The sequence below is a fragment of the Peromyscus californicus genome, unplaced genomic scaffold (assembly GCF_007827085.1).
Source record: "Peromyscus californicus insignis strain IS unplaced genomic scaffold, ASM782708v3 Scaffold_5__1_contigs__length_169319896, whole genome shotgun sequence".
NCBI lineage: Eukaryota > Metazoa > Chordata > Mammalia > Rodentia > Cricetidae > Peromyscus > Peromyscus californicus.
In genome coordinates, this window is record NW_026294573.1 from 92,738,347 (window position 1) to 92,748,259 (window position 9,913).

The 9,913-nt window shown below is 42.8% G+C and overlaps 1 pseudogene; it reads left to right on the forward strand.

Moving 5' to 3' along the window:
• The first annotated feature begins 2,311 nt into the window (after window positions 1-2,311).
• Window positions 2,312-7,160, forward strand: LOC128097022 (signal peptidase complex subunit 1-like; annotated as a pseudogene).
• The last annotated feature ends 2,753 nt before the right edge of the window (window positions 7,161-9,913 follow it).

Here is a 9,913-nt window from a genome sequence, read left to right on the forward strand (position 1 = left end):
TCACAGAGATCCACCTGGCTCTGCCTCCCCAGTGCTGGGATTAAAGGCGTGCAGCACCACTGCCCGGCATATGAATTTTTTGAAAGAAATTTTATATTCCAGAAATGGACACAAAAGTAGGCTAGGTCCCAGGTGTGAAGAGCTTTGGAATATCTGCTTTGATAAAAGGAAGAAGTTGGTAGTGCTTTGAAATATGAGAAGTTAGATAGCCTTTGTTTGCTTGTTCATTTCTGACAGGGTTTCTAGTAGCCCAGCCTGGTCTCAAACAAAACTGGTCTTGAACTCTTGACCCTCCTGTTTCCACCTCCCAGGTTCTAGGGTTCCAGGCTTGTGCCATCACACCTAGCTGTAGGTGGCTAATCCTTAAAGCAGAGGTTCTCAAACGTGCATGTGTATGAATGGCACAGGCTATGTGATTAAAAGATGCAACCATGTCAAGGGGATTAAACAGCCACAAAGAATGTCTTGTTCTTTGGTGGGATGGTGAAGGATGCCAGTTCAAATCCTGTTTTATCTGAACCACTGTGTGTGGCTTCCATGTCACCCAGGATTCTTTGAGTAGTGTATCACCATATGAGTCTAGACCAATAGGGATATAAAAGAAATCTACTTGACTTCCATCATCCAGCTATATATCTGTTAGGGATTATACCTAGGCTATAGAAAGAATTCCAAAAATTAAACATCAAACCCCCCTCATCCAAACCAACAAATGGGCAAATGCATTGAGCAGGTAGTTCTCAAAAGAAGACACAAATGACCACTACATATGTGAAGAAATGCTCTACATCACTAGTACAGTGAGATTCCACCTCACCCCAGCCAGAAGAGCTATCATCCGGAAAATGAGTAACAGCAAGTGCTGGTGAGGATGTGGGAAAGAGGAACCATTATCCACTGATGGGACTGTAAACTGATGCAGCTGCTATAGAAACTAGTGTAAAAGTTCCTCACAAAACAAAAAGAAACTACCATGTGGCCCGGGCATAAGTACTCCTGGCTATCTATGCCAAGGAAGCTATGTCAGCATACCGCAGAGATAACTGCGCTCCCAAGCTTATTGTTGCACTATTCACAACAGCTAAGAATGGAACCAGGGCCTAGAGAGATGGCTCAGTGGTTAAGAGCTCTGGCTGCTCTTCGAGAGAATCTGGTTCGATTCCCAGTACCCTCTTGGCAGCTCACAACCATCTGTAACTCCAATTCCAGGGGATCTGATACTTTTTTCTGGCCGCCTTAGGTATTGCACATGTTATGTACAGACATATACGTGCAGGCAAAAGACCTATATACATAAAATAAAAATAACAAATCTTTGGGGGGAAAAAGAAATAGAACCAACCTAGATATCCACAAATAGATGAATGGATTAAAAAAAATCATAGCAAATGTGCGTGTGCATGCACGTGCACGTGCACACACACACACACACACACACACACACACACACACACACACAACCATAAAGTTTTATTCATCCATAGAAAAGAATGAACTTATATTTGCAGGAGAATGGATGGAACTGCAGATCACCATGTTAAGCAAAATAAGCCAGATTCAGACAAATATTATATCTGATATCATATATGGAATCTAGGGTGTGTGTGTGTGTGTGTGTGTGTGTGTGTGTGTGTGTAACAGAACAGCAGAAGTAAGACTGTGAGGGAGGAGGAGTGGAAAGGGTGAGCAAGAAAGAATAATTGGGAGAGAGAAACTTACATATTTTCTCTCATATGCAGAATCTAGCTATAAAACACCCCGTGTGTGTGTGTGTGTGTGTGTGTGTGTGTGTGTGTGTGTGTGTGTGTTTAAAATATGAAAGCAGAAGAGAGACAATCTGGGTAGCCAAAAGGGGACCAGTGAACAGTGGGTAGAGAGGAGGAGCAGGATAGAATACTGGGTGTAGTGACTATGAGCAATGTATAATAATATCTATGCATAAAATTGTCAGAATGAAACCTATTATTTTGTGCTAAAATTAATTTTTAAAACAAAAATATTTTAAAAGATTTTATAATTCTCAAAGCACTGAAAGTTCTAGAAATCATGTAGCTTATAATTCTGTATGGGAATTCTCTCTCCCCCCTCCCTTCCTCCTACCATAAGCATGAATATGTACACACATTTCTTATGTACTGAGCTTGCTGTCCCCTCCTAGTTCCATTATTCCCTCCTCTGAAACACAGGAAATGTCTTCTTCTCAAGTCCATTATGATGGGCCTCTGGAGTCAAGATTGGGGTCCATTTTTGGCTTCAGTGAGGACACCAATCCCCTTTCTCTTAGTACCCTAGCACATGCTTTCACGGAGAGATGCCCTTTGATCTTTTTCTGGCCATGTCCTGTCTTTTGCATCTGTCACTGAGGTCAGTACGATGGTGTGAGCCGGCAGGTAAGTCCTGACCAGGAGACTTCCTTGGAGAATACTGTGATGGGGCTGGGGATCCCCGCCACACACAATAGGACAAAGCACAGATTTTGTTACCTTTTAACAAACCTGAGGGTTTTTATTTCTCCCTCTCCTGCAGGCCCAGAAACTTCTGAACCTCTCTTCTGCTGTTTGCCACATTTTATTGTATTTTGTATCACAGGCCTCACTTCTTGTTACTTCTCCACCCAAGACAGTGGATTTCCAGGTTTCAGAAATAATGTCACACCTTCCTTTGGGTCCCTAGTGCCTGGCATAAAGACCCAGTCATTGTGGATGGAATAAACAAATGAAAGGGAATATATGAAAGAACCCAGAATGGAGTACTTCATTTCTTCAAACATCAAATAGTAGAGTGCACTGACTTTAAACCTTGCAGGATAAACTCCGAGATGTTTAATTCTCATCCTTTCCAGAATTCTCTCTAATGAATGTAACCAACCACATGAGAATGAGAGATCTGCCACAGCACTAGCCACTTGATTTCAAACTGGAAGCCCTAGGCAGGTTCTCTGGAATGCAATTAGTCGGGTGGCGTGTAGACAAGTTAATCCTAACAGCTCATCTTGATGCTTGCACTGTTCCTAGATTCAGACAAAGGTGTTCTTCCCTTTAATCCTCTGTGGCAGGACAGATGGTACTTACAGCCCAACTCAGCATCTGGGAGATGTTTTCCATGCCCAAAATTAAGATGCATGTCCTCCTCTGTGCCCCTCACTTGCAGCTGTGGGACTTAGGTAGTCTTGCCAGGAGCTTATTCGTTGGATGGCCCTCTTGTCCATCAAGGCTGTTACTACAGATGTAGAAAGCATGCAAAAGCAGGAAGTAAAGTTGCAACTGAGCTGAAAACTTCCTGTTATTCTGATGGGATTCCCTCCTGTCTATGAAGGTTTGGGGTTTTTATTTTGAGACACAGCTATGTATACTAGGCTGTCCTCAACTTGAAATGTAGCTTAGGTTGGCCTTGAACTCATGATTCCCCATCTTGACTCCTCAATGCTGAGATCATAGTCATACAGCACCATGCCTATTCTTTTTATTTTTCTATCTAGCTGGCAATTGCTGTGAACCTACTAAGTGCCAATAGATGCTGGTGGAGAACTAGATGATCAGCCTCTGCCCTTGAGCACCTCACAGTCTGAGAATAAGCAAGCAATTCCAATTCACTATGGAAGCGCCCTAAGGAGGGATGCTCTGAGACTCCGATGAGTGCAGAGAGAAGATGGCTCACTAGTTTAGAAGGAGGCCAAAGTAAAACCTCAGTTTTAGAGAGGCCACAGTGTGACCCTCTAGATTAGTACAAAATAGTAACTTTTTTTTATATAATGCATGGTTTTAATACTTCTGCCTATTTGTCTCATTTTATTCCTCTAACTTTGGTGTAGAAATTGTTCTTCCATGTTTAAAGCTCAAGAAGTTATAAGGCTCAGATAGGCTGAAAGATTTGCTCAAGCTTGACAGGGGAGAGCAGGGCTCAGAACGATGACGTCAGATCTCAGGGCTTATTTTAAACGGATTGTGTTTGGGTGGGGCTTTTAGCTACAAGCAGAAGTTAATAACAACAACAAAATGAAACAAAATGCCTTGGAGCACTAGGTTTAGGGTGACTGTAGACAAGGACTCAACTGTTAGCGTGGGTCCAGCTGTTACCCCAGAAGGGTAAAATGTAGCCCTCCATTGACAGTGATCATAAGCCTTGTGCTGCCAGTTGGACTGCAGTCCCAAATACTTCTGGAAACCCAGCAGAGGTCTGCAGATGCAGCTTAGTTGGAAAGTGCTTGTCTACTGTGTACAATACCCTGGACTTGATCCACAGTACCACATCAAACTGAGTGTGGTGGCTATAATCCCAGTACTGAGAGGTAGGGGCAGAAGGATTAGAAGTCGAAGGTCAACACTCAACTAAGTAATGGGTTCAAGGCAAGTATGAGCTACATAAGACTCTCTTTCTTCAGATCAACAAGGGATTTTTTTTTTAGAAGAAAAAACAAGTCAAATGGAGTTTCCCAGATCATCAGAAGGAAAATTCTTAGATTCTCACTCATTCTTGCCTCTTGTCTTAACATCTGTTGGAGTCTGGAGTTTGTGCAATGATGAACCAAATCTCCATCAGATCCTTAAATGCTGGAAGAGCAAGTTCCTAGCATCCTCAGTTGTGTTTCTGGTCCTTGGGTCCAACTTCACAAATGTGTTGTCTCAGGAGTGAGAAGTTGGAAAAGCCAGGGAACATTTACCTCCTCTTACATTATGACTCAGGAGAGCTGATTTCCCTAACAAAGCCGCTATTCACTCTCCTTGCTCAGTTTCTTTTTGTTGGAACTCTCTGGAACCCAGCACAAATACTCAGAACCACTTACTACCCACCCCTGCATTGGGCAGCCTGACTTGAGCTTTATTCTCACCATCATTTGAGAAACAACTTACTTAATTATTGACCAAACTCACTCATTGAGGTTTGTGGTTCAACTTTTTGCTTCGGATAACAGACCAGCCTAGCTCTAGGGATTGGTCACACTGGTCCAGAGATTCTCACTCCTGACCACTGGTTGGTAAAGGAGAGAGAGTCCTTATCCATCTGTGTGGTGAAAAATGGCTTCCTCCACTGATGCGGGGCAGATGCTGGCTATATTCTGAAAAGGGGCTGTGTAGAGAGCAACTTCCTGTATTGGGTCTGTAGTGCTTTTAGGTCAGTGGTTTTCAAGGTGAGGTCCCCTGAGCAGTACCTGAGGGCTCACCCTGAAGATACTGAATCAGATATCCTGGGAGGAGAGCACACCCAACTGTTTTAACGAGTCTTCTGTGGAATTTGGAGGCTGGTAAAAAGCTTAGGAGTAAGGTTGGCCAGACTACATGTTGGGGAATATTATTTTAAGGTGTGTTAGTTATGCTGCATTTGTTTAACTCTGTGAAGCTGTGCTACTGTGCCTGTCTAAAACACCTGATGGTCTAATAAAGAGCTGAATGGCCAACAGCAAGGCAGGAGAAAAGATAGGTGGGGCTGGCAGGCAGAGAGAATTAATATCGGGGACTATGGGGGTCCAGCCCCTCGAAAGTCCCCTCCCAGGGTCTGGGAAGAATCTACAACCAGCTGATAATTAATCTTTGATGAAAAGAAATGAATCTATGTACACGAAACTCCTTACTTCATACACTTTATTATTCTGTGATAGTTCTCTCTCTACACAGCTTCTATTCTGCTCTCATGTCTAGCTCCTTTCTTGCCTGATTTCTCTCTATATTTATCTACTGTCCCCTCTAGGTTCTATCTTAATTCCTTCATCTAGTTCTGTCCCTTCTAGCTTCTCATCTATCTAGTTCTTTCCCCTATCAGCTGCTCTCCCATCTCCTTCTCTCTCATCTGGCTCTTCCTCATCTTGTTCTTCCCCATCTGGCTCTTCCTCAGCTTCCATCTCGTTCCTCTAGTCCTCTCTTCTAGCCCTTCAATCTAGTTCTTCCCCATCTCAGTTTGTTCCTCTCAAGTTCTTACCCATCTAGTTCTTCCACTCTCTTTTCTCTATTCTCTTTTCTTTGCTCTGTCCTGTGCCCTGGAAGTCCCGGTATACAAAGGGAGGGTCCGAGATAAATTGTGTAAAGCTATTACTTAATGTCTACCTCTCCTAGGCGGTGTCTCCTTGTGGAATTTAAGTCAGGAGACTTGCACATGGGCTATTTTCATTGTTATCCTCGGAAGTTGGGTGCCCACCTGGGTGGTGTTTCCTGTAGTCCTTGAAAGTGGCTAAGGGAGATAATCTGATTCCAGAGAAAGCCTTTCCTGAGGCTGTTCTCCAAATACCTGGAATGTGTATGTCCAGAGAGTGATCAGTCCACACTGTTATCCCTTCTTAGGGAAAAGTCAATTCAGAAAACTATGAAGGCACACATGATTTTCATAACAGAATACAGCTGATATATAACATGCCAAGTAACACCAAAAACTCCTTGGGATTTGGCTTCCTCTGGAGGAATTCCCTGATTCCTCCAGGTAGTGACTTTGCCATAACCGGCAGAGTTCTTATGATATATTCCTGTGGCCCGCAGCAAATTAATAGAAGGAGATACCTGAGAGGAGAAAAAGAAAGAGCAAGAGATAAAGGAGTGAGGAAAGAAGGGGCCAGCACCCAGCTACATAACCAGCAACAGAATAAGAAATAAAGGTATACAAAAATAGAGAAAGGTAAAAGTCCAGAGGCAAAAGACAGGTTAATTTAAAGTTAAGTAAAGCTGGCAAGAAACAAGCCAAGTGAAGGCTGGGCATTTATAATTAAGAAATAAGCCTCTGTGTATGATTTATTTGGGAGCTGGGTGGCAGGCTCCCTAAGAAACAAAGAGTAAGAAAAAACCAACAACAGCTACGTTTGGTGTCCCACCCCACAAGCCACACTCCTTAAGAATCAGATACCCCTATTTTACTGTCGATCTTCTCTGCCAATTATCCTGGAACATCCGAGTTCCTGCCCACTCAGATGGAATACAAGGGGCAGAAGATAACTGAACAGAGGTTTCAGGAAATTATTCTTTTTTGGTAATAATTGGGTTTATATACAAGTACATGGCTATCAGTTTGGGTGGATAGTCTACAGAGTTATGGCTGGCTTTGCTTTCTCATATTTGCTGACACTTTCTCCGTGGCCTGTGTATCAACATCCCCTGAAGTGATCACCTGTTCAAGACTCAGGCACAGAAGGCAAGAAATCAGGGGACAGAAAAATGAAGAGACATGCTAAAAATAATTGATTGGCACTTTCACAATTCAGCACTTGCTTTTGTTTCCTGTAAGATAAGCTGGATTGCTTTCATAACCAAAACATGAGCTTAAACCACCGATACTCTTATGGTGCAGCTGTGTAGAGATCTAGCTGTCCTTGTTTTGTTTCTAATCCAGTCATATTTTAACTTATAACTGTTTTGTACCATCTCTTCATAATCTTGTTATGGAGAACAGAAGTATGCAATGCTTCTTTCGGGTGTACATGATGAATAAATACCTCATAACTGCTAGTGTTTTTTTTTCTTTCTCTCTTTCTAATATAGTTTTACAATAGGTTCTCACTATGTAGACTAGGTTGTCTCCAAGCTCAAATTCCTCCTTCTTCAGCCTCCCAAACTGCTGGGATTACAGGCACAAGCTACCACACCTGGCTTGATAGTCCAATTTGTAACGAACAGATTTTCACAATCCAGTATGAATCATTGAACTGTTTTAATTGTGGGTTTTGGTGGTGGTGGTGGTTGTGGTATTTTTTGTTTGTTTGTTTGTTTGGTTTGGTTTTTTGAGATAAGGTCTGTCTACATAGACAGACTATCCTAGAACTTGCTGTGTAGACTGGGCTGGCCTTGAACTCACAGAATTTCACCTGCCTTCGACTCTGGAGTACTGGTATTAAAGGCATGCCCCACCATACCTAGCCCAAATGGTTTTAATTAAAACTCATGATGAAAAAAAAAAAGCTTAGGATCTAGAAAAAGGAGTTATTTATGACATAGTACCAAGTTTTTCATCCTTCATGGATTCAACCACCTTCCAGTGTTCTTCACTGATCATAGATAGGAGCTGGGGGAACTTTATTTAAAACAATGAGCTTACCTAAACCATTTTAACCGGCTCTCCTTTTCAAAAAACACGTCCCAAAGAAAGCTATGCCAGTTGGACACACCAACAACCTCTACACCAGTTTACATCTATTGTCACACTCTACCCATACTGCAGCCTTGAAAGGAAAGTCATTGCCACAATAAAATAGACTCTGAGAGTTAATTTATCTGCCCAGGCCCGCATAACTAGGAGCTCATGACTAAGCTCCAACAGTGCAATGGCACAAGTGGGCAGAATCTAGCAAGAAATCTCCTATGACCCATCCATAATCATTATATCTCAAAGATTATTATTTCTCATAGAATATCTGCTTCGGCTAATCATATCTCTTGCTAAGGATGTATCTTTTTGACTTGGTGAAATTCTTAAGGATTGTTCTTTCTTGAGTAGTCTTTTTATTAATAAATATAACTTCATATAAATCTTCTATTATCCTTGATGGCTTTGTAATGAATATGACCCAAAACGGATGTGCAAGCTTGGTAGCCCATCCTAGGTGCAGAAGGTAGGAAGTTTGTATCAAGAAGCTGGCCGACCGCCCTTGTCAAGTTCAAACACAAATGAAGCCCTTGACCTTCACCAGTTTTTATGAAACAAGTGGCTATTTTTCAGCTGCTGCTAAGCCTTCTCTTTACATTTGTCATATTGCTTCTGATCCCACATACATTTTGTTCCTATTAAATCACTCCCTATTTTTTCTACCTTCCTAACTTAGCTTGATAGCATGGCTATTTTGTTCATGGCTATTTGGTCCCTCAATCTCCAAGACCCACATACATATAGACTCTACTCTTGCCCTGGGTAAATCCACTATTCTCTTTCCTTCTCTTCTACTGCTGAACCACATTACCCCCAAATCAAAGTGCACAGCAGTGCCATGGACTAACTTTATCTCAAATCCATGCCTTCACCAATGCAGGCCCCTGACCCTCCCTATCAAGATGTTCACACCATACTGATTCTTTCCGTGGCTCCTCTCTGTGCTCCAAAACTTCACACACTCACACTCACACACACACACACACACACACACACACACACACACACACACACACACTCACACACACAGGCCAACCACCGCTCTCAGGTCCTACTCGTCTCATGTCTCTTGTGTTCCATGTCACATTGAAAAGAATGACCTCCAGTCATTTCCTCAGCTCTGCCACTGGTGTCCTGAGTGCTGGTCCAGCTTGCCTTTCTTCCTCCCACAGAGCAAGAGATGGTCTTTTCTTTATGCCATGAATAGTCTTTCTAGATCAGCTTAAGACTTTCCTTAAGTGTGTTCAAGGCTTTGTCTCCTCCTCAAGGTTTTGTCTTCTTAATTCTTGCTCAGTTAAACTCCTTCCTGTTTTATAACAGCCTCTGTGTCCCTGCGATTTCCTTTGTTGTGCCGGTGTCTCGAGACCCCCCCCAACCCAGCAAGACCACCATAGAGCCGGTACAAGCCTTTGTGTTATATGATTGGGTGAGAGTGTGTAACCTTTGAATTTACTGGTTGGGGTTTACAGTATCGTTTTTTGGGGCAGGCCTGGACAAGTCCCAGGCTCTGTCCTTGAGCTGCCATGGAGGCTGGCTGGCCTCACACGTTCACATTGACCCATGCACATAGCTCTAAGTTGGTGAGGGATCCCAGACAGTAAACAACTGGCTGAACCTTGAGCAGTCAGAGTACGTGCAGAAAAGGAGCTACTGCAAGGACTATGTCTTTTGTTCATGGCCCTTCCAGAAACTGCTTGCTCAAGTCTCAGGAAACTGAAATTGAGGCCTGATCTCCGAGAGAAGATGAGCAGCCTGTTATGGCGTCTGCTTGATCCTTTCACCTTAACCTCAAAGTAGAAACATGATCAAGTTCCTCGTGTATAAACCTTTCTTGTTGGGTAGGGACCACAGTGGT